The sequence below is a fragment of the Triturus cristatus genome, chromosome 3_2 (genome assembly GCF_964204655.1).
Source record: "Triturus cristatus chromosome 3_2, aTriCri1.1, whole genome shotgun sequence".
Lineage (NCBI taxonomy): Eukaryota > Metazoa > Chordata > Amphibia > Caudata > Salamandridae > Triturus > Triturus cristatus.
In genome coordinates, this window is record NC_140584.1 from 888,601,238 (window position 1) to 888,625,295 (window position 24,058).

The window sequence follows — 24,058 nt, forward strand, 5'->3', positions numbered from 1 at the left end:
TGTGGAACTTTGGACTGGACCTGAGTAACAACCACAACTTAGCGATTTACCCCTTTGTCGATTGATAAAGGTTGGGCAAGAAGGTCATTAGCAGAAAGTCACTTGAGATTTTCTTTTATGAGCATTTCTATAGGTCTGACACTTTAATGGTGACACCAAGGAGCCGTGAGCTCTCTCTAGATATTCAGGAAAGTGGGGCTTGTGCTGTTTTATGAAGGCTCGAAGATTGCATTGTAGCTGAGACCTTCTGCTTGCCTGCGGAAGTGTACAGCGAGGTGCAGAAAGATTATGCAGCTTTGAAGAATCTGGAGATGGGGGTATCACAAGACAAGTGCTGGAAAGAAGCTTGATTTTGTAACTGTGACAAACAATTCTTCCCTTGATATGCTGTGTAGCTTCTCTGTGGATACATGGCATTCGCCTGTGAGGTTTAAGGATAATGCATGCTTGGAATGGGAGCCAGAGCAAATGCCTTAAGATATGGGCACTGTTTTAAGTAGGGGTGGGACCATGGCTGCACTGATTTTATTTTAGTTTGGTATTTGCCTGAAAAGTTTCTTAGAAGATTTTAAAATTTGACCCAGATTCCTAGTGATCCAATGAGGTTACTTTTGGGTAGCACTTTTTTACAGAGGCATTAGGGTATGAGGATTGTTGGAAGAATGTAAACAGAACATTTGACTTGTAGCAGCATTGGTTTCTGTGGTATGAGCTGGAAATGTACATGTGAAACTTCAAGGTTGGAAGGAGAGTTGGTGAGACTCCCTAGCGCAGATGATTCCAATATTCAGTCTACGGAGGCAATTGAAAGTTTGACATTTTTAAATTCTGGAAGGTTGAGGTTGCGCCTTCACCTTATATCAATTAACTCACTGTTGGATCAGTGCTCAAGTCACAGGGTGTATAAGAAGACACAGAGACCAGCCAGGTATGGATGATATATTAATTACACCATCATCCCTATTAGGTGAAATTATTCTGTATCCTGGTGGACCTTGCCTAACACCGTACTGCTCCTGTAAAAAACAAACCTGGACCACTTCCAGACACTTCCTGTCCGGTGCCCTGCATGGTGTAGTCACTGCTGTCCACTGCCCTGGATACTTGAAAAAGTTCAGCACTTAGCCAACAGTGGCCGGGTCTAAATGGATCTCCTGTGGGTCCCTCGCTCCATCAGTTCTTTTCTTTCCATTCCTTTCAATTAATTTCCAGCTGTTTTGCCACCTAATCTTCTCTGCCTTGTTTCTAGTTGTCACAGCAGCTGACTGGTAACCAGTCAACCAGAAAATAACCATGTCCACTACAATTTTCAACACCCTGTTGCTCTGCAACAGCCCTTACCCAAACAACCAAATAAGACCACCAAAGCCCACAAGTTGAGCACCATGTGCAATCTCAATTGCAATGAAATTCACGTCAACCCGATAAAAGTCCATCAACCCAAGAAACATTTTTGGTGTATGTGCACTTTATCAGACCTACATAAAGCATGACATAACATACCAAAATATAACCTAGTATAGCACCAGCACCCAACACTGTTTAGTGTATGTATGAAGGTATACAATGGTATTTTTAGAGTATGAACCTTTCTGGATACCTACAGGGTACAGAACCAATGGAAAGGTACAATTGTCTATAAGGAATGGCAGCTGCTGTGTTCCAGTGTGTCAGAGAATAATACCTCTGCAAGAGATAAACCTCCAGTTTTTCCTGAATTGCAGGAGAGTCAGAGTTATTTGGATTTCAATCGGGATATTGCTTCAGATCCTGGGTGCATAGATGGGGAAGGCTTAACTGCTTTTTTCTTCCTTCAGATTTTCATCTCCAGCCTGACAATGGCCTGATTTCTGGTGTGGTGCTGTCCTCCCAAAAGGGTTAGTTACTTGGCTAAGTATTTTGGGGGTATCATTTCTGATGCCCTTGTATACAATGCAACTGGTCTAGATGAAGAAAAAGGAATGGAGAAGAACCAGTGTTATTTCTTCAGCATTGATGTGACCTTGTCTAGCAATGTGGTCTAGAAAGAAGATCTAGGGAGGCGAGTCAAGTCACTGCCCAACCCTACCTAGCCATTGAGTATACAACTAGCTGCACACCAACTGCACCATCTTCTCATAAATTACCTGCTCCAAGGGAACTAAGGGGCATCTTTTAATTTTGGTGGGTGAGCGGACAAATTGCTAGGGTGTGGGTGACCTCACCTCCGCCAACCCCACAACCACACACTTGCCAAATTAGGTTTCCTATTGTTTTGTTGGGGCATTTTTGATCAAAGCGATCCTGCCTGTGTAGTGGAAGCTCGATACCCAGGGGGCACAGAACAAGGGCAAGATGGAATGTCGAACCCCCGTTTTGTTTTTCAGAAAACCATTCTCAAATTGGTGATTCATTCTACAAAATAGAAAAGCTAATTTTCCCTTCTGCGGTGGAAGAAAAATATATGCTCAGAAGATTACTCAAAATAGGGTGAGATTTCCGATTTGTGGGATGCGGCTCTTTGGTGAATGAAAACTCCCATGAGCAGAGCCCGTTGAGACTTTGCAGCAGAAACTCAGCCGTTTCTCCATCGCTAAGCAGACAGCTGTATACTTGTCAAAAGACCCAATTCGGACAGGATACACCAGGGGGCAGATTTACAAGCCCCTTGCGCCTCATTTACGCCGCCGTTGCGTCACTTTTGTGACGCAGCGGCGGCGCAAATCCTGCGCCATGGTGCGGGGTAATTACAACGTGACGCATCTGGGAGATGCGTCACGTTGTAAAGCCCTGTGCCACATGTAGGCATTCCTGCGCAGGGGGGGCGTTCCGGCGCAGGAACGCCTCCTAAAAGTGGCTGAGTGAAATCTACAAGATTTCATTCAGTCACTTTTAGGCCCATGCTGCGTCAAAACCCTGCGCCTGCCTGAAGCAGGCGTAAGGATTGACGCAGCATTAACAAGATAGGACCCCCCAGGGCATTGCTGGAGCTGCGTCGCAACTCCAGCAATGCGCCACCTTTACGGCACAGATGCGTTACGCATCTGTGCCGTTTTTGCCCCATGTTGCGCCGCATTGTAAATACGGCGCATCCATGGCGGCGGAGCTGTGGCGCACAATAACTGGTGCATCCCTGCTGATATGCAGGGATGCGCCAGTTATTGTAAATATGCCCCCATATTTTTAAAGCCAACAACGGCTTTAATTTAGCTTTCCATTTCTGAAGATTGTCCTTATTTTGAGATATGACAATGACTATGTTTTTTAAATCCTCCCTCGTTCTATTTTCCAAATATTGGCATGTATGGAACTGAAAATGGGGCGGACAAGGGTATCTTGCTGATGTCTCGCTTTACACTTTCAATGAGCCCATAATATCTCTGAATTACGCCGTAAGGTCAGAACGAGAGCATTTCGTAAGCGTACAAAATAAAATCTTGTTTGGAGACAGATATTTTCATCTTATTTGAATATTCTGCTCAGCAGGTCAAACCCAGAGACAGCTGCAACAGGGCATGTTTACTTTGCTAGTCCGACCGTGAGCAGGCAGGTGGTGCCAGCTGAAGCAAGGTTTGTTTTAACGCATGCAAATACAACACTGCTATCTTTAAAAACATACAGCTGGAAGGCTGTACAAAGCATGCGTGATGCTCCAAACCCGAAACTGATTACAGCGACAAACAGGATATGGAACATTCTAGACTAGGAAAAATAAGACTTCAGAGCAGCAAACGATATTTCTGTACTCGAACGATCTAGACTAGGACAGGCCGTGGAACTCAGACACATTCTAGGCCTTGACAATGACGGTTGTCAGCTATGGGATGAAAACTTACTAGGCTAACCTTCATAACTCTTTTTTTACTATTAATAATTATGTTGGGTTTACGGACTTTGGACAGATGCTTCATCTTTCCGAGGATTCAAATTTATCACCTTGGGCCCGATTACGACTTTGGCACAATTGCTCCGGCTCTCCGCCAGCGCAGCTGCGCCAAAGCCGGGTGAGGACGTCTGCCCAATAATTACTTTTTAAGTCATTGGCTGGAATTTCCTGTGCCGTTCCCACTGCAATACCTATAAACTAGGCACCAAAATGGAAACGTCAACGAAAGTTCCAGCGCGGCATGGACTGAGAAGTCCATGCCGTGCTGGAACTTCTGTGCATGCACACAGGGGAGCAAATGTTGTGTCCCCCTGTGTGCATCAATAAGGCGTGAGGCATAGAGGGGCTCTGCAGGGCCCTCTTTCTTTCCTCACTGCCACTGTTTTCATAGGGGAAAGACCGCCATGAAATCTGTGACAGTGAGGAAAGTCGTAAAATGCTTGGCGGGACCTCAGTGGTCCCGCCAAGCATATAGATACCTCTGGACGGCCGCACCCAAGGCCGGACTGGCCGTAGCAGGCACCGGGCGTTTCCCCGGTGAGCCACCAGGGTGGGGGCCGGTTTTAGACCCCTCTGGAACCGTTTTTGTTACTGGGGGCTGATAATATCGGCCACCTGTTACAAAATCAGCTGAAACCGGCCCTTACAAACAGATCAGCCGCACCTCCTTTACCCCCCAGGGGGGCTGACCGAGCAGTTTGCCAGGGATGGTTTCCATTCCCAGTCCGGCCCTGGCTGCGCCAATGCCAGGGAGTGGCGGTTCCCTGGTGGAGTTGGCGATCTCAGGGCGGCACGACCACTGGGGCTGTAATGTAGCAGTCACAAGACTGCCACTGCTGTGCCACTACGAGTCTGGCAGTCCTCAGACCACCAGAGTCATAATCGGACCCCTAGTGATCACTGAAAAGTGTAAATGTCAGTTGTGTGCGTAAACACATTGATGATTCTTTAGCCATGTTGTGATGTGTATATAGCACAACTGCCACTAGTGTAGCACTGAAGCGCTTATATTGTCAAGAGTGATTACCAACACAGGACTCGGCAGCCCTTGAGCAGCAGAGCAGCCCCACCCTTTAGGGGGCCCCACATTCAGCCTATTGACTATAAATATCTGTGGCATATGCAAGTCTCAGGGGCCTCTTAACACATTCTGCTCGGGCCATTATTTTGCGTTACGCCACTGGTGATTACAGGAAAATCTGTCTCTTTAGAAGGATGAGGGTGTGGCTGTATTGCTATGGGCTAAGTTCATAGAGTTGGGTATGATAAGTGAGTCCTGCCACATGAGTACAGATTACGAGCTGCAAGGTACTGGTGAGATGCAAAGTGCAAACGTTGGGCTATAAACACAGGTACAGTGAGGACACACCCCACCAGTACAGTGCAGTTATGAGTTAATTCTAGGAGAATTGGGAATGAACACATGTACCCCATTTGTTTGGGACAATTTACACAGTTTCCAACACATTAACAGAAAGCAAACTTAGAATTCGACCAGAGAGTAAGATGTTATGAGGTTTCCAAAATCCCCACTGCCACATTGATTCTTGTAAAAATGGCGAGCAATGCAAACCACAGAAATTGGGTAAGGACAGTTGAAAAGCTGAGTAGTGTGCATTTGTAATTGGACCACGCAGTAGTGTTGCAAGGTTGTGGTTCTCATTTCATGCACACCGAAAGAGATGCAAAAAGTAGTTGAAATATATATATTTATAGAAGAACGCAGACTTTTAGAGATCATTTAGTACAAAGTCACTGCCCCACTGAGAACAGACCATCCGCCTTTGGAAGAGTGACAGGCTTCTTCCACAGCGGTAAATGCAAGGTGTGTAGGAATTTCCATAAAGTCCTATCCTATGATGTACCAGGTTTGTAGGCACCTAAGAAAATCAGGAGGTTCATGAATTGCAATAAGAGCCACACAGTGTACTGTCTGGTATGACCATATGGCCTAAGATATATTAGCAACACCATACATCAAACTAAGGTGCGCATTTTGGAACATCTCAGAGCGATTGCCAATAAGGATGTAACGTATCTGGTGGCAAGACACTTTAAAACGCATCATAAAAGCAACTGGGATCTGTTGAAATTCTTTTGCATGGACCATGTGCCCCCAAACGTAAGGGGAGGCGATAGACAACTGCAACTCCGCAACTAGAGTGTAGGTATATCATTGATAACCAAACCAAAATACTAGGGGGGTTAAACAGTGGGGAGGAAATGGCGATACATCTGTAATCGGAGCATTGCTCTACTACAGAGTATTGAGTTGATGAGATTGGGAATCTTGCTTGACATCACATGAATCCATAGTAGTAGATTGAAACACCATCAATGCAGTGTAGAAGGTGGGGGCGAACATCTATCTAAAAAAAAACATACAGGGCTTAATAGGAAAACAAGGATGTTAGCACCCGCTGTGAACACTATGCGATGCCCTAATGATCTGAGCCCCTACAGGGCAGTAGAATGTTCCTTATCCTCTGCAGATCAGCTGCAGTAATATGTGGAGGTTTCAGAATATACACCGACATATGTTGAGTTACGAAGAGATTGCTGTAAATAGGGCATAGCGATATGTGTGATATGCCCATTCAGGGCGAGAATTAAGATGGTATTGCACTGGTGTTTCATTCACTGTAATGTAATAATACTTGCATGCTTTAAGATGCCCGACACCGATGGACAGAAGGTTGTCCGGTGTCCTTTGTTGATCTCAATAATGATATTATGATCGGATGACATAGATAAACTTGAGCAAAGCATCTTAGAGACCGCGGATAGCGCTAGACATGCTGAGGAAAAAGAACTGATAAAGAAACGGCTGACCACTTACGAGAGGAAGATCCAGGAAAGAAAGCAACAAAAGTTTGAAAGAGATACCAGGATTACGAACTTGGAAGGATATTAACCTTCGCCAGGAAATACGACGCCCTGAGACGTGACCTGAGAGCAAAGAAACGACCTGTGGTAGAACACCGAAACACCTAGAAATCAGAGGTAACAAGTGCAGAACAGTCTGAGGAGGAAGGAGGTTCAAATCAAAACACCTCACTACAAAGCCTTTATTATGAGGAGTTCAGCCTAATCAGACAGACGTGGCTGAGGGGAGGCAAAGGAAGACCACTGGAGTCGAAACCCACAGAGTCACGAGGAGAGGCGGCAGGAAACACCAGCACAAATACAACCAATACCAGGAACAGGAGAGGCAGGAATACCAAGACATGAGAGACAATCTAACAATTGTCAACCTGACAAAGAGAACCTTATCACCGATGGAGAAATCAGTGTTGGCATTAGGACTGACATTCTGCCCTACAGAGGAATTTGAATATACACAGACTAGGATAGATCTGTTTAAGTATATTCGGAAACTGAAACTGTATAAGTTCTTTATACTAAAGAACCTGGGCAGAGAAGAACAATGAATACTAGCCCGTCAGAAGAAACGAATACCCTAACTGTGAATGATCTCGAACCCCTGGCAATCATGGAAGAATTAAGACTTGGAAGTGGCACGGATAGCACGACAGTGGAGAGCGTCTCTGATGGACCTGAAGCTTTCGGAATCGTCCAGATCAGAGCCCCAAGCCCATTCAGACCCGTGTCCAGATTTTATCCGCAGATACCAGTTGATGCTATCGACATTTTCTCTAACGACTTGAACAAGGAATTATTGGGACTGAGGTTCAGAAAGAGAACGCCGCGCAGATGGAATCTCTCATACACTCAAAGAGAAGCGATAAAGGTTTTAAAAAATGACCGAATGATTATAGTGAAACCTTCGGACAAAGGGGCAATATAGTTCTGCAGACTAGAGAGGACTACTGCAATGAGGCCCTTAAACTACAAGACAAGAACAACTATGTCACCGTGACTGAAAATGACTACATATTGAGCATACAATCTTTCGAACACATGATTGACAAGTGGCTTTGCAAGGGCATTTTATCACTGGAGGAATATCGTTTTCTACAGAACAAACACCCTAGAATCACCACATTCTACCACATACCAAAAATCCACAAAAATGTCACGAGCAAGACTGATTTGCATATGGCCATGTCTAAACTGGGGTGGCGTAGTGGGCAAAAGAACGATGGATTTAACCCAGATCTCTTGACTGGGGGAGAATGTCTGCATTGTCAGCATTCCGTCCATCATTTGTTTGTTGTAACGCTTTTGTTTGAATAACAACATTTTTATTTTCCAGGACCAAAGATACAGGCAGATACAGGGAACGGCGATGAGCACCTGGTTCGCCCCCTCTTATGCAAACTTGTTCGTTGACTGGTGGGAAAAGCAGGTGCTTGGGCGGATACCATGGATAAGTGGGTGGACAGGATTGTGTGTTGGAGGAGGTACATTGACGACCTCTTCATAATATGGAGAGGGTCAATGGAGTCCGCAAAGTAGTATATCTCTTGTCTAAACAAAAACAATCTTAATCTGAAGTTTACAGGGGAGCTCAGTACCACACAAGTGATTTTTTTAGATGTGACTGTCTTTGTGAGCGAGAGCAAATTGCACACAGCCTTGTATAGGAAAAAAACTGCAGGCAACTCTGTTTTACATGGGAATAGCAGCCATCTACAGAATGTGATCCAGAGTATCCCCTGTGGGGAACTCTTAAGGATCAAGAGGAATAGCTCGAGACATGAAGATTACTTGAGAGCAGCTAACCAGAGTCTGAACCGCTTTAAAGTAAGCGGCTACCCTTGCAAGACATTGGAAGCGGCAAAACATAAAGCAGAGAGGAAGAACGAAATTGATCTTATTCAAAGTGTGGGAAAAAAGAAAAGAAAGATAGCACTAATAACTTCAGATTGATCACACGCTTCTCTAATGCAGCCAGTGAAGTTAGAGCTATCATGTGAAAAAATTGGTGGATTGTAAAATCAGATGCAGTCATTGGGAGGGATTTGCCAGAACAACCAGGCATAACCTTTAGAAGATCTAGATCTATAAAAAACCATCTAGTTGAGAGCCACCTGACAATAGTGAAATCGCAACAGGGTTTGGCAGACTTACATCGCTCATTTCCCTGCGGCAAATGCAGGGCTTGTGCGATGAGCAAGAGGATAACCACATATGAGATCCCGGGGTTAAAGACAGCGAGGAGAATAACTAAATTCATCACATGTAACACGTCATTTGTGGTTTACTGCCTAATCTGTCCGTGCAACCTACGGTACGTGAGGAGCACAATAAATCAGGTGAAGATGAGGATTTTAGAGCATCAGAGGGCCATTGCCAGCAAAGACACAAACTATCTGGATGCTCAGCATTTCGCTAATTATCACAAGAGCGACAGAACACTGTTGCAGTACTTCTGCCTGGATCACGTCCCTAGAGATGTTAGGGGAGGTGACAGGGAGTAAAAACTGAGGAGGCTTAAATCAAGATTCATTATAGACCTCCAGTGCAAATTTCCAGGGGAACTGAACAGCGGGGAGGACCTTGCTGTTCACCTAGGATCCTGAAAGAATTGTAGGTATCGTGTGGGCCCGGATGGGGAGTGTTGAGGAGTATTCAAGGATTTAACATCTTATGTTAACGACATTGGCCCATTCAGGGCGAGATTTTGAAACACATAACATCATAATGATTGGGTCTTCACATCCCGATTGGCACTGTCACTAGGTCCATATCATATGGACTAGTCTCCATGGGCTAATATTATGTTTAGATAGCCCATTCAGGGTGCAATAAGTAAACATTACTTAAAGAGCCTAACACAGGAAATTATCCCTAGGAGGACAGCAGTATGTCGACTCGGAACATGGTGACAAATTACATATACAGGAAATGGTGTGTGTTTAACATTGTAAATATTGTACATAAGATTGTTTATCATGAATTAGTAATATGAATAATCAGTGCGATGATATTGTGTATGAGGTAATACACGTAGTCTGTATATTTAACAATGAATTCTATGAATACCAAACACGTTCCAGGATGAAACCCGTAGTAGCACAATCATAGTTTTGTCCGTTTTCCAAGTCATGATAGAACCGAGGCACAAGAAAACCAAAAAAAAGGCGCAAAACGCGACAAGGGGGCAGGGTAGAAACACCCTGACCCCGGGAGCCTGCGCTTCGTTTTTTTTTTCGTCAGAGGGTTGTGCGGACCCTACGCGCAACCTGCGTTGGTGAGTGTTGTAAAAAGGGGCGTGGCCTCTGAACACCTCTCTGCAATGCAGCTCCCTGGCGCATACTAGAGGTACCTGGTGGGCTAGTTGGCCCCCAGGGGACCTCAGGATTGAAGAGGAATGAATTCTCCAACTTAAAACATGCCACAGGGGGTGTTTGCACACATCACCTCAGGCCCCACCCCCTTCCTTCACCATTGTACAAATATTCCTCTAAAACCAGCCGAACTACGAATTCTGATTTACTCACCTGTTATCAGGAGAGAACCCAGGGCTGCATCTTTTAGCCCAGCACTGACCCTGAAAAGTAATTCTAAGCGTACTTACCAGTAACTTGTATTTCCTTCCATAGGAATCCATTGTGTGGTTTTCACCAGAAAATTTTCTAAGTGTACATTTTTTAAACGTACACATATTCCTCTAAAATCAGCCGAACTACGAATTCTGATTTACTCACCTGTTATCAGGAGAGAACCAGCATCTTTTAGCCCAGCACTGACCCTGAAAAGTAATTCTAAGCGCACTTACCAGTAAATTGAATTTCCTTCCATAGGAATCCATTGTGTGGTTTTCACCAGAAAAGTTTCAAAGTGTCTATTTTCTCAAACTAAAAATATTCCTAAAAAATCGTCTGTATGACTTAAACACATTCTTTCAACTGTTTACAGGAGGTTGGCCAGTGCTGGATCCAGGATCCACCACTGAGTAAGAAAAAGTAATGATAACACTACTTACCTGCTAAGTGAATTTTCTGCCATAGGATAACATTGGTGATTCTATGGGAAAAAGTTTCAAAGTGTCAACTTTTAAAATACAATAGTATTCCTTAAAAATTACTACTGTAACCAAAGCGCTTTTACTCAACTGTTTACAGGAGATGTCCAAGGACTGAATCTAGGAACCAGTCCTGTAATGAGAAAAGTAATCCGTAAAGTAACTAATTGCATTTAACTAGAAATTCAAATTGAGCTCAATGTTGCTTTGTGTTTGAAATTGTGTTGCCTATTGCAACAACTGTAACTACTGTATTTAAAAGTCTGTTGCCTATTTGCCGAGTATTTAAACTAAAGTAATTCATTCTGAGAAAGTATATATTGTATTGTAATGTATAATGTAATTATAATGTAATTAAAAAAAATATATCTAAAAATAAATAGTTGCAAAAATGTAGTAAATCAGTATAAAAAAAATCAGTATGACAATTAATACATTAAAAATTGTCATTTACAAAACCTTTGAAATTCACTGAAAAAACCATAGATTTCAGGCCTGATATAGTTAGGAATTAGCATTTGAAAAACCTTTGAAAAAAACATAGGTTTCAGGGGCGTTATAGTTAGTAATTGGCATTTAAAATTTAAAAAACCTTAGAAATTCACTGAAAAAACCATAGGTTTCATGGGCGTTATAGTTAGCTGGACATTTCCCTCGTACAAAACCCTAGAAATTCCCCCGTTATAGTTAGTTCAGCTAACTATAACTCGTGCCCCCGCAATGCACTGCTGATGACGTCACATATTACATCACTCATGACATGGTCAGTGACATCACTGATGACATCACTGATGACATCTCAACTGACATCACTGATGACATCACTGATGACGTCATCCAGTGAGTCTGTGTTTCTGTAAAGTTTTAATATGTTTAATATATATAGGGAAAGGCCTGTTGAAGAATGAGTGGGTGTACAAGTGTGTGAATGGATGATTTTCTAGGTGCGTATCTGACTCTATAAGTGAGTCATTAAATGTATCTTACTGAAGACTAGTGACTAAACTGTGTGAATGTCTGTATGTGTCTGTGTGTTGGTGTATAAGTGGCTGCATGGCTTTGTGAATAGCTATATGAGTGTCTATATGGGTTATTGATTGGTTGTCTGAGTATCTGTATGGGTGCCTGAGTGTTTGTGGGGGTAGGGTGTGTGTGACTCTGTGCATAGATGTGTGAGTGGGTGATTCTATGGGTGCATGGTTTTAAGAGTGCAACTGTGATGGACTGTATGGTTGGGTGAGTGTATGCATGGGTGTGTTAGTGATTGAATGCATATCTCAGTTGTACATGTGTCAGTAGCTACATATGTGTACGCAGTGTATATGTGTGTAAGAGCATATAACTGTCTATATGTGAGAGTGTGTGATTGCGAGAGTGGCTATATGGATGAGTGTGTGCTTGTATCAGTACTTGTATAAGAGCGTCAGAATGTGGTAGTATTTTTAAGAGTAAGGGAACTTGAGTGTGTTTAACTGTATAGGTGAGTAAATTGGACTGTGATTAATTATTTGCATGACTGACTAGGTGTGTCAGTACCTCAATGGATGATTGGCAGTGTGTGAGTGTCTATATAGGTGTATAAATGCATATGATCGTCCTGTACTGAGTGACTGTAAGTATGAGTGACTGTACAGGTGAGTGAGTGGAGGTGTATGTAGACCTAAGAGTCAATGAGTGGGTATGTTTTATTGGTATTGGAGTATCTATGGTTTTCAAAATGGCCGTCTGAATTTTTGAGTCGGTGTATCAATGGTTATATTAGGGTGTGAGAAGATGCACTAATTTATCACATGGATGATGTCATCAGTGATGTCATCAGTGCTGTCATTTGAGATGTCATCAGTGATGTCCTTAGTGATGTCACTGACCATGTCATGAGTGATGTAATATGTGACGTCATCAGCAGTGCATTGCGGGGGCGCGAGTTATAGTTAGCTGAACTAACTATAACGGGGGAATTTCTAGGGTTTTGTACGAGGGAAATGTCCAGCTAACTATAACGCCCCTGAAACCTATGTTTTTTTCAGTGAATATATAGATATATAGATATAGATATATAGATAGATAGATATATTCACTGAAAAAACCATAGGTTTTAGGGAAAGTTATAGTTAGTTGGACATTTCACTCGTACAAAACAAGAGAAATTCCCCCGTTATAGTTAGTTCAGCTAACTATAACTCGTGCCCCCGCAATGCACTGCTGATGACGTCACATATTACATCACTATTGACATGGTCAGTGACATCACTGATAACATCACTGATGACATCAGCCACGTGATAATTTGATGCATCTTCTCACACCCTAATTTAAACTTTGATATACCCACTCTAAATTACAGACTGCCATTTTCAAAACTATAGACACTCCAAAACCAATAACTACATACCCACTCACTGATTCTTAGGTTTACACACACATCTACTCACTCATCCGTACAGTCAGTCATACTTATGGTCAGGACTATCATATGCACCCATACACCTATATAGATACTCACACATCACCACACTTCCATAGAGGTACTCACACACCTAGTCAGCCATGCAAATAATTAATCACACTACCATTTACTCACCTATACAGTTATACGCACACCAGCTCACCTACTCATACAAATACTAGCACATTCTTACGCTCTTATACAATCACTGATACAAGCACACACTCATCCATACAGCCACTCCCACAATAACACACTCTCACTTATAGCCATTTATATACTCCAACACACATATATACAGCCTTTCACATATGTAGTTACTCACACATCTACCACTGAGCTATACATTGACTCACTAACACACCCATACACACACTCACTTACCCATACAGACCATCACAGCTGCACTCTTGAAACCATGCACCCAGCGAATCACCCACTCACACATCCATGCACAGTCACACACACCCCACCCATACAAACACTCAGGCACCCATACAGATACTCAGACAACCAATCAATAACCCATATACACACTCATGTAGCTATTCACAAACCCATGCAGCCGCTTACGCACCAACAGACAGACAGATACAGACATTCACACAGTTTAGTCACTAACCCATGCATTCAGTAAGATACGTTTAATCACTCACTTATAGAGTCAGTCACGCACCTACTAAAGCATCCATTCAGACACTTATACACCCACTCATTCTTCAATACGCCTTTCCCTATATATATATTAAACATATTTAAACTTTACAGAAACACACAGTCACTGGATGATGTCATCAGTGATGTCATCAGTGATGTCATTTGAGATGTCATCAGTGATGTCTCTGACCATGTCAAGAGTGAGGTAATATGTGACGTCATCAGCAGTGCATTGCGGGGGCACGAGTTATAGTTAGCTGAACTAACTATAACGGAGAAATTTCTCTGGTTTTGTACGAGTGAAATGTCCAACTAACTATAACTTTCCCTAAAACCTTTCCCTCTTTTTTTCAGTGAATGTCTAAGGTTTTTTAAATGCTAATTTCTAGCTATAAAAGTGCCTGAAACCTATGGTTTTTTTCAGTGAATTTCAAAGGTTTTTTAAATGCTAGTTTCTAACTATTCCTACAGAAGTAGGACATGTGATGAAAGAAGAAACAACGCACAGAAAGAAAAAAAACAGAAATGCCGAAAGAAGCAACAGAAGTCCACAAAGACGAAGAAAAGTGCAGGAAGAACCAACAGAGGAGCAGAAAGTCCTCCTGTGCCCACACATTTTTGAGATGGGTACTGGACGGTCACTGACTCTGACTAACCAGGCCTACAGCCGGTGCTATTCTAAAAGACACTTAGAACACAGTGGAAACACCGACATATACTAGGGAACACTATGCATTGGGGTTCCCCTGTGATTAGCATGACCTCCTCTGTAAGACCCTAGTACATAATAGGGCAGGGGGATTAAAACTACCTTTTAAAACACGCAACGGGGCGCGTTTGCATACTGGTTCAGGGAGGGAGGCCTGAGGTTACATGTGTGCAAACACGTCCTGTGGCCGTTTTAAGTCCCCTTGAATCCTGAGGGTCCATGGGGTCCAACTAGCCCATCAGGTACCTCCAGTAAGCGCCACAGAGCTGCGTTGCAGAGAGGTGTAAAAAGGGGCATAGCTTTGACCACCTCTCTGCAACGCACCGCAGTGGCGCTTACTGGAAGCACAAGGTAGGCTAGTTGGCCCCCAGCGGCCCTCAGGATTGAAGGGGAATGAATTTCCCAATTTAAAACATGCCACAGGGAGTGTTTGCACACGTCACCTCAAGCCCCGTCCCCTCACTTCATCACTGTGTAATATATATATATATAAGCTCTATGGCTTCCATTATTCTGTGACAAACATTAGGAAACCAACGGATATGGCAGTTCTGCTAGACAGTTAGTATGATTGGAATCCATGTGGGTGCCCAATATTTAGGGGTCACCTTCAATCATCAGTTTAATTGTTCAATATTGCAGATAGCCGTATGTGAATGACACAAACCCATAGTACAACAAGCATTTGCAATACAATCTGTTTCGCATTTGTGAAAGTTAGAGTTTTTGGCATTGAAAATGACAATGTTTTTTACTTTTGTTTATTTATTTGCAGTGGAGTGATCATATTTGCATAGTGCTATTGCCAATTGTATGACCTGGAGGCACTGGATAACCAGAAAATGGGAAATAGGTTGTGAGGGAGGAGAGACAATAGTAATATGCTGCCTGAAGAAAAAAGGAACAACATCCTGGAAAAAGAAAACACTTATAGGGAATGCAAGATTAGGTAAAGCATGTCAAATGTAAGCAATTAAAATAAATCAAGTGGGGGTGGGGTCAGAGGAGTAGGTTACAAGAGGCAAGTAGGCACAGAAAATTGAAGACCGTCAGACCCAGAAGCAAAGCTCACTACCAAAACATCTGGATCACAGCCTCAATGTCACCATAATGGACACCAACCTGTTGAGAGGGATCTGGATTAGAGAAGACGAGGGCCAGCACAACCAGAGTGAAAGACAGAGTGAAAGCCACATTCTCTTACGTTAATACCATGAACATGACACTGAAAACAGAGCGGGGGCTTCTGATCTCACAATCAACAATGGTGGCATCTCCACCAAGTCTGGCTCAGCGGATAACATCAAGGCCAGAGTCAGGAAATCAAGCTTGCCTGACTGAATGCATCAAGCAGGAGTGCCACTACGAAGCCGAAAAGTTAATTTTGCTAACCTTCTTGTGTTTCTTCATAAACTAATTTCTGTAATGGGCCCGCTGTGAGGATCAACTGGTCAAAGATGAGCAGGAGTCAGTAGAATATATGAATTTGGTTCAGCAATGGGCACCCTCCAACTTAAAGCTTTGTCTTCCACCCCCTGCTCTGAGATTGCCTTAGCAAGCATGTGACACACTTTTCACATGACCTGATATTGTAATCAGGATGGCTTGCAGGTTTAGGTGATCCATCTACTTGTGGAAATATCAATATGGTTGAAGTTCAGAAGGCTTTGAGAATAAAAGAAATAGTCTGGCACTACTGCTTTGGGGGGTGATGGTATGCACAGGGCGGGCCCCCAAGTTGAGGTGCCCAGTAAGGGAAAAGGGCTCCTATTTCAACTTTTCAGATCAGCCTATCATCTGCCCAGAAATTTAAGAGGAGGAATCTGTCAGTAAAAGTATCAGTCAGAACATCAGACTACTCACTGCTGTAAAAAGTTGACCCCTATGGATATAAATATTTTCTAAATCAAGGGCGGCACAGTAGACAATAGAAAAGGCCTGTCTTCAACACTGCACCAGCAATATGTAAAAAGGCAGAAAAGGGTAAAACCTTGTTCTATTGCAAATCAGGACTGCACATTCACTTATGGAAAGGGCACAGGTGTTGAAAGGAGGACACGCGGAGGCTTCTGAAATAAAGAAATGAACCTCATTACTGCCATGAATTCGACACATACTGGTGCAGGGAAGCACACAGCGCTGAATTTGGCCCTTGCACAGGTCACACCAGCCTTGCCAGCTGTAGTAGGCCTGGAAGAGGTGGCTGTTACTCATCCCCTCCCGCACCCGTGGGTTCTCAGGCTGCTGGAAGTTGATGTGGAATGTACTGTGGGTGGTCTTTACAGCAGGATGTTGTGGTGAAAGAGGATGCCACATCACAAACCTGGAGCAGTGAAGTCAGGATTTAAAGGTTGGAAGAACAGGCCGGAAGAAAATCACAAATGTTAGAGGGACAGTGAGCTGCTAACGATCGGCGCAGCGACAACCATTATTACAGTTAAAGAGTAGCATTGTGCGCAGCAAAAAAAAGTATTTTAAAGGTTTAGATGGGTGAGCCGCGCAGCACAATAAAAAGGCACGCGGCCGACTTGTTAAAGATAAAGCGCGGGGTGGCGTGTTATAGAAAGAAAACATGGAGTGTTTTAATGTAGGCACTGTTACAAAGCAGCACACGCTAAGCAACCGAAATGAAATTTAAACAAGCAACTCAAATTACAGAAACAACGTGTCGGGGAAGTGTGGTCAGGGAAGTGCATAGCTGTCGTGCCTACACGCCAACCATGATGAAGAAGTCATTAATAAAGAGTGCTCAGAAACTGTAAATAAAACTACATAGTAAGGTCACATGTAACAAGGGTGGTCCTCATGAGAGGTAACAACAGTAGAGAAGGAGGGACTAAGGAGGGACTACTAAAGAAATTAACCTATAAAATAGAAGCATTTCCAAAAGACAGTCAAAGGAGCCAATTAACAAATGGGCAGATGATGGATAGAGCTTAAAGCCCAAATTCTGAATACAGCATGTCTCGAAGAGTCAGCATAACTGCTGCCTATGCAAGACTTAAAAATGAATTCATCACAGAAATGTGGGAGAGGATGTGGAGTAATGACCAGAGCCACAGATTTTGGAACAGGTGAACCGAGTTTGGAGTCTTGGTGTCAGCTCAACATTCTGTGATTCTGGGCAAATCACTTAATCTCCCAGTGTGTACCAAAAATGAATGTGTCCTTGGGTAATGAATACTGGTGCTCATGTAAAGCGCTCCAATACATTCAGGGTGAAGTTGCGTTTTTTAAGAAAATAAAAACCTGCAAAAACAAATCTGCAAATGGGTGGGCATAAGCATGTGGGCACCATGCATAGAGGTTTTTTAAATTAAAACCTCTCCCTCATGGTGTATGACTTACTTTCCTGTAAGACAAGGATCAGTACAAGAAGGAACTAAAAATGTCTTCATGGTGTCTGTCTTCCTGTTGGACCACTGGCATACCATGGAACACTGTGTTCTGGGATTATCTCCCAGGCCCAATGGCTCCAGAGGGATGGTGGGTTTTGCAGATTTAGCACTTTTACTGGCAACATTTGTTCTAACGAAATGCTGGAAGTGCCCTTTCTCACAGTGGCGGGAGGAGGTGTTGTGTGGCGGAACGGCTGAAAATGGCGCCTTGCATAGGGAGAAGTATTGGGGCATGAGGAAGCAGTCTATTGATAGGGAATGAGATACACTGCTTTTATCCTTCACAGCTCAGGAGGCAACTAGTGACTAATCTTACTAGACGTGGGCTTTATCTGTTGTGTGCTCTGTCCTCCATGGTCTAGTGTAACTGCTTTATTTTAGGATGCAGTGTCCCTAGGCTACCCAGTTAAGTTCCTGTAATAAGCATTATGTATTGTCATGTTGCTCATGGCACTCTCTGTTACCAATGCCTGTACGCGGTGGGCTCTTTGATCCCACTAGTCATGTCCCCCCATGGAAGTCTCCACCCAGTTGCACGATGTAGGTGTTTATAGGAATACGGTAACAATGTCAAGTTTGGGGAAGCGGAGGGAAGGGGTTGATTGATATTGTTCTGATCACATTCCAATGACAACGTGTGACGAATTTGATTTCCTTAACATTTTTCCAATCTGTACTGTAATTTCCGACAATTTCTGCTTTCACTTTCATTGTTCAAAGTTTGATAATTGTGCTTTTCTTTATATCGCTATACAGTGGCGCATGTTTGTATGTGAAAATGAAATTACATTTTTGTTTAAAAGAATTGTGGCTGTGTTCCCATGTGCCCACTGACTCCAATGAGGATGTGTCCATTAACCCAGTTCCTTTTGAATGGGAGAGGTAATGTGCTGACCCACACCTGCTCACCCACTGTTCCTCAATGCAATTACCACACCATTCATGTTAACCTTGATGATTTACCCGTGGCCTTCCCTAATCAAGAGATGTTATGCCTTGCTGAGGTGAAGTGGCTGATCAAAATGATCCTTACTATATTTTACAGAATAGAGCTTAGGTATGACTGCCCAAACGCTGACAGATATATTATGTTGCCCCAGACAGGGAAGGGGAGTACAAATGATGTGTTATACAAGGACTTAGCATACGTCACAAGCCAATATGGCACGTACTCAAATAGCCTTCTAGGCTAAGCAAACATGTCAGGCACACACGAGCCAGGGAAGACACATTGCAAATAAATTACCAACAAGGACGGAATTTGATGTCACGGTGATCTCAAAACACACAAAAAAGAATTGGGAAAATTGACAAAAATCTGTATATTTCCATTTGAAATATAAAATGTATACAGCAAATGCAAGATGCAATCACTTCCAGCGAATGAAACAAGGGCAGATTACCATATTTAAAAGAGTAAAAACGATTTTACAAATGATATTTAAGACGGTGGCGGTCCATCTGACATCTAAGGCTCCGGTCCGACCGCCACATAATGATGCGATTGGTCAGAGCACAGCAGGCGGAGGGATCGACCCACATCTCTGACAGGCTCAATGAACCCACCGGGTCATTGGTCGGAGCGTAATCCCCATAATTAGGGCAGTGCCTGTGGAGGCACTTCCGTAGAGATTACGATGCCCCTCTTCCCTCTGCCTTTACATGGCGGTCCAACCGCCATGAGAAGGTAGATGGAATGGGGCTTTGGGGGCCCCTTGAGGGGCCGCAGCACCTGTGGGCCTCTGCTATGGGCCCAGGGGGGCCCATTGAACGCCTCCCCAAACATCCATGCACCGTGTGATGGGCACCACAAGGTGCCTGGCACACAGAGCATGGATGTTCAAGAACTGCCCTTCTCCACTGCAGCTTGTGCTACAGCCCTTTTCTAGGGCCGCATCTCAAATCCACAATGGAAAAGACCAATTTCCGACCTCCTGCGCAGCAGTTGTGTTCTAATTGGGCAGGTGGAACTACTGACATATAGTCGGTTGGACACCTGCCCGAAACGATGGCAGTCAGACGCTTGTCTTACCGCCATTGTAATGAGGCCCATTGTGTTGAAAAAGGGGCAAGTCTTGATGGGTCACATACGTTTTGCTTTTAAAGTAGTGTGGCAAAACTAGCTTTCTGCGTAAGTTGGGTCTCTCAAAGTCAGGAGAACTTTTACCCCATCATAGGGAATGTTTGAGTGCTGGCTTCAAAGGGGATTTAATGGTTTAGATTTCATTTTTGAAATATGCCAACAGCGTTACCACTATTTTGTTATTAGGTAATCAGCTGATATGGCAAGTATAGACTTTTTCTGGCATTACAAGTGTAGGTAGTTTTGGCCTGTTCTGGGATGGTAGATCGTGTGCAGAGAGCTAGTTGGAACAGTGAGTGAGTCAATAAGAAGCATTGCTTTTCTGCAGTTCTTTCCCTTGGTGATTTAAATATAACTATAGTGGAAAGAGTTTAGCATATAAGAAGATAATATTTAAGGTATATAACCAAACAGTGGTGGCATTTGTGAAGGGCAAGATGGTGTGGAATGAGAGAGTTCTGAAGTTTTTGCAAGTCTCCATCTTAGCAGTGGCGGCTGAAAAGTCCTGCGATTAGAGAGGTGGGAAAAAGGTTTAACACATTTTTAAAAAGGCACATAAATACAATTACATACACAAAAGAAAAAAAAGGTACTCACCACATTTTCTGAAGACATGTCCTCCTCGCTCTTGTCGTCTTCTTCTCCTCACATCACGTTATGTCCTGCTGGGCTTAACCAATCCTGGTGCAGGGTTAAAACGAAGAATGATGCGCAGGCAAGTCTTGTAGGAAAGGTAGTAGATTTATTCTTAAGATCACTTCTTGATTACAGGTTACAGGATGTTTGTCTGATCCATTAAAGTTCCCCACCAGGAGCAGCCTTCTCGCTGCTCAGCCCGTCCACACCAACTGATTCTCCCCTTCAATACAAAAACACTGAACAGTCTATATGACCTTATCATTGGGTGAGCAGCAAAGCAGAGAACCTCTGTAGGGAGAGTGCATTGGGTAATTAGTACATTACAACACATCTCCCCCCTTATAATGATCAAAAACAATCAAAATGTATGAAGGTGATAAAACATACGTTAGCAAAGGAGGATGCATTAACAACAAAATCTTTAAACATCACCCTCCTACATAAAATGATCATATACACCAAAATGTATGAAGATGATAAAACACACATACGTCTGCAAAGGAGGATGCCTAAACACACAAAAACATTACAACACATCCTTCCCCCTGATAATGATCATAGACAACAAAGAATGAAAGATAAAGAGATACATTCTTAAAAACATTGGATGCTAACCACCATAACTCACACTACAAACTGTGGGTACAATACCACCACACCACACTGAGTACCAATTGCGCCACAAAGTTAGGCACAAGACTGCAGCAAAACAGGGATCTACAACCCTGAGCTGCACATACTAATGGCACGACAGGTCTACCTCAAAGAAGAGGAATAAGACTCCACCCATACCAAGACAGGGCAATTATAATCCCAAAACACTCTCAAAACTAATATGGGTATCTTTAAACCCAAAGTAAATCCAGGGTATCATTTAACCCAAAGCAAATCCAGGGTATCATTTAACCCAAAGCAAATCCAGGGTAACTATAAACCCAAACCAAATTCAGGATATGATTAACAAAGCAAATCCAGGGTAACTTTAAAACCAAAACACACTCAAAACACACTATGGGTAGCTTTACAAATCCAGGGTATCCTTAAATCCATGACACTCTCGCAACATACTATGGGTATCCTTAAACCCATGACAATCCAGGGTTTCCGTGAACCCAAGACATATTGGCCAAAACATGGAATACAGCAAATCTAGGAGACATGCGCACAGTCATAACACATGGGAAAAGAAAAGTCAGTCATACTGGTCCTATTGCGTGCCTCCCAGAACTAACACTAACCACCCGCAACTTTGTACTAAAGTGAAAGACCTACGATCACACAGCAAAATACATGAGTGTACCACAGTCACGGAAATATTAAAAACACAAGACAGGCGCAAACATAGCATCAAGAAACAACCACACCTGAAGCAGCACACAGGTACAGGAAACAACAGCAACAGAAAGTCTTTTTCTCCGTTGAGCGATTTCTCACCCGAAATCCTCACCCATACTGAGTCCTTGTCAATGCGTTGCATGTTGCCGTCGCCACACAAAATGCTGATGCACATAGTTCCATGCGGACATTACTCTGAAAAGGCACAGCGAAGTCACCGAATACCTCCATAAGCTTGATCATCGTTGTTGATGTACTTGATGAGCCACACATGCTATCTGCCTTGCGCATTCTCACGCCGCACTTGCCACAATGAAATAAGCTGGCAAAACGTGATTGGCAACGTAAAGACTATACACCAGCTTGGCAATATCAGCGGCAGCCAAACACAAGATGGCTACTGCCAAACTAAATCAGAAGTCAGTCTCCACAGTAGTAAACGTCCCAATCAAAAACACAAGTAATAGTTGACCAGGGAAACCAAGTTGAAGTAGCAGCTCTTCTCCCTTAAGACAGCAACAGGAGCACTTGGTAGTAAAACACATATGACACTAACTTCCACACAGTAGTAAGAACAGGAACTGGCAGGCCCAGGTTATGGCTGACCGGTCACAGATGATGAAGTTGTAGGAAAGTTACTTTGTGGAAGAGGAAAACCTTCACTAAAACACGCAAAGGCAGAGTAGGCTGTTAGCTGTTAGGCTAGTTACTCTTTTGGGGAACTCCACGTGATGGAGACACTCACCCAAGTCTAGCAGACACTGGCACGTCCACGATGGGGCTGACCGGTCTTTTGGTCACTGGTGGAGCTTCAGGACTGCCAGCAAGCTTCTTCCAATTGCGCTTCTTCAGTTTCTTAGATACCAGTCCATTCAAGGTAGCTCACGTAGATTCTTTCAGATCGTCACCAGTGTTAAAACAAAGAATGATGCGCAGGCAAGTCTTGTAGAAAAGGTAGTAAATTTGTTCTTAAGATCACTTCTTGGTTACAGGTTACAGGATGTTGGTCTGATATATTAAAGTGCCCTACCAGGAGCAGCCTCCTCGCTGCTCAGCCCTTCCACACCAACTGATTCTCCCCTTCAATACAAACACACTGAACATCCTATATGACCAGCAAGGCACAGAACCTCTGTAGGGAGAGTGCATTGGGTAATTAGTACATTACAACATGCTGCATGTAAGCAGTGCCCTGATTGGTGGCAGCGGCCTCTCTCGCCGCTTCCAAAGACACTTGAGGCTTTTGTAGGCTCTCAACTCGGCCATCTAAGACAGCTGGGTTGAAAGGTTTATGATGCGCAGGTCAGGCTGGCCGTCTTGCGACAGCCGGCCAAAGGGACATGCGCACTATAAACTAGTGCACAATCAGAAAGCCCACCTCTGCTGCCACTCAACAGGCCCCGCCCCATCCTGACACTCGGTTCAGGACGGATGGACGGAAAATAAAATAGTGATGAATTAACTTCATTGCCATTTTCTTTTTGTTTTCTGCGGCAATTAAGTTGGGCGACACTCCTCCACTCAACCGGAGGAGCCGCCCCAGCATCTTAGGATACTTGAAATTCAACATTTTGTCCAGAATCATGCCAGGTATGGATTATAACATAGTGGATTCATTGTTTTATTTTCAGTGGGAAAGATTCTGCAGGCTGTCACTGGGAGCAGTTGCTGTGAAGACCAAGATGACAAAAGAGGTTTCTCTTCAGAAGGATTTTGCATTTAGCAGAGAGGTCCATGGCTCTGTCCACGATAAGGTCTTGTCAGAAAGCTTGGTGGGAATCCCTAGCTAGTGGGAGAAATAAGAGGGACAGTAAATGGGTAGAAGAGAAGGGATGATGTGTGATTCATCATACTAATGATTGACAGAAATGAATAAGCTGTTATGATACCAATTTAGTTTTGATTTGTAAAGTGCAGGGCTACATGGTTGCACCCCAGCACTAAAAGACAACAGCCAAGTCATAAAGAAAACATTACAGCTTGGGCTGTTAAAGC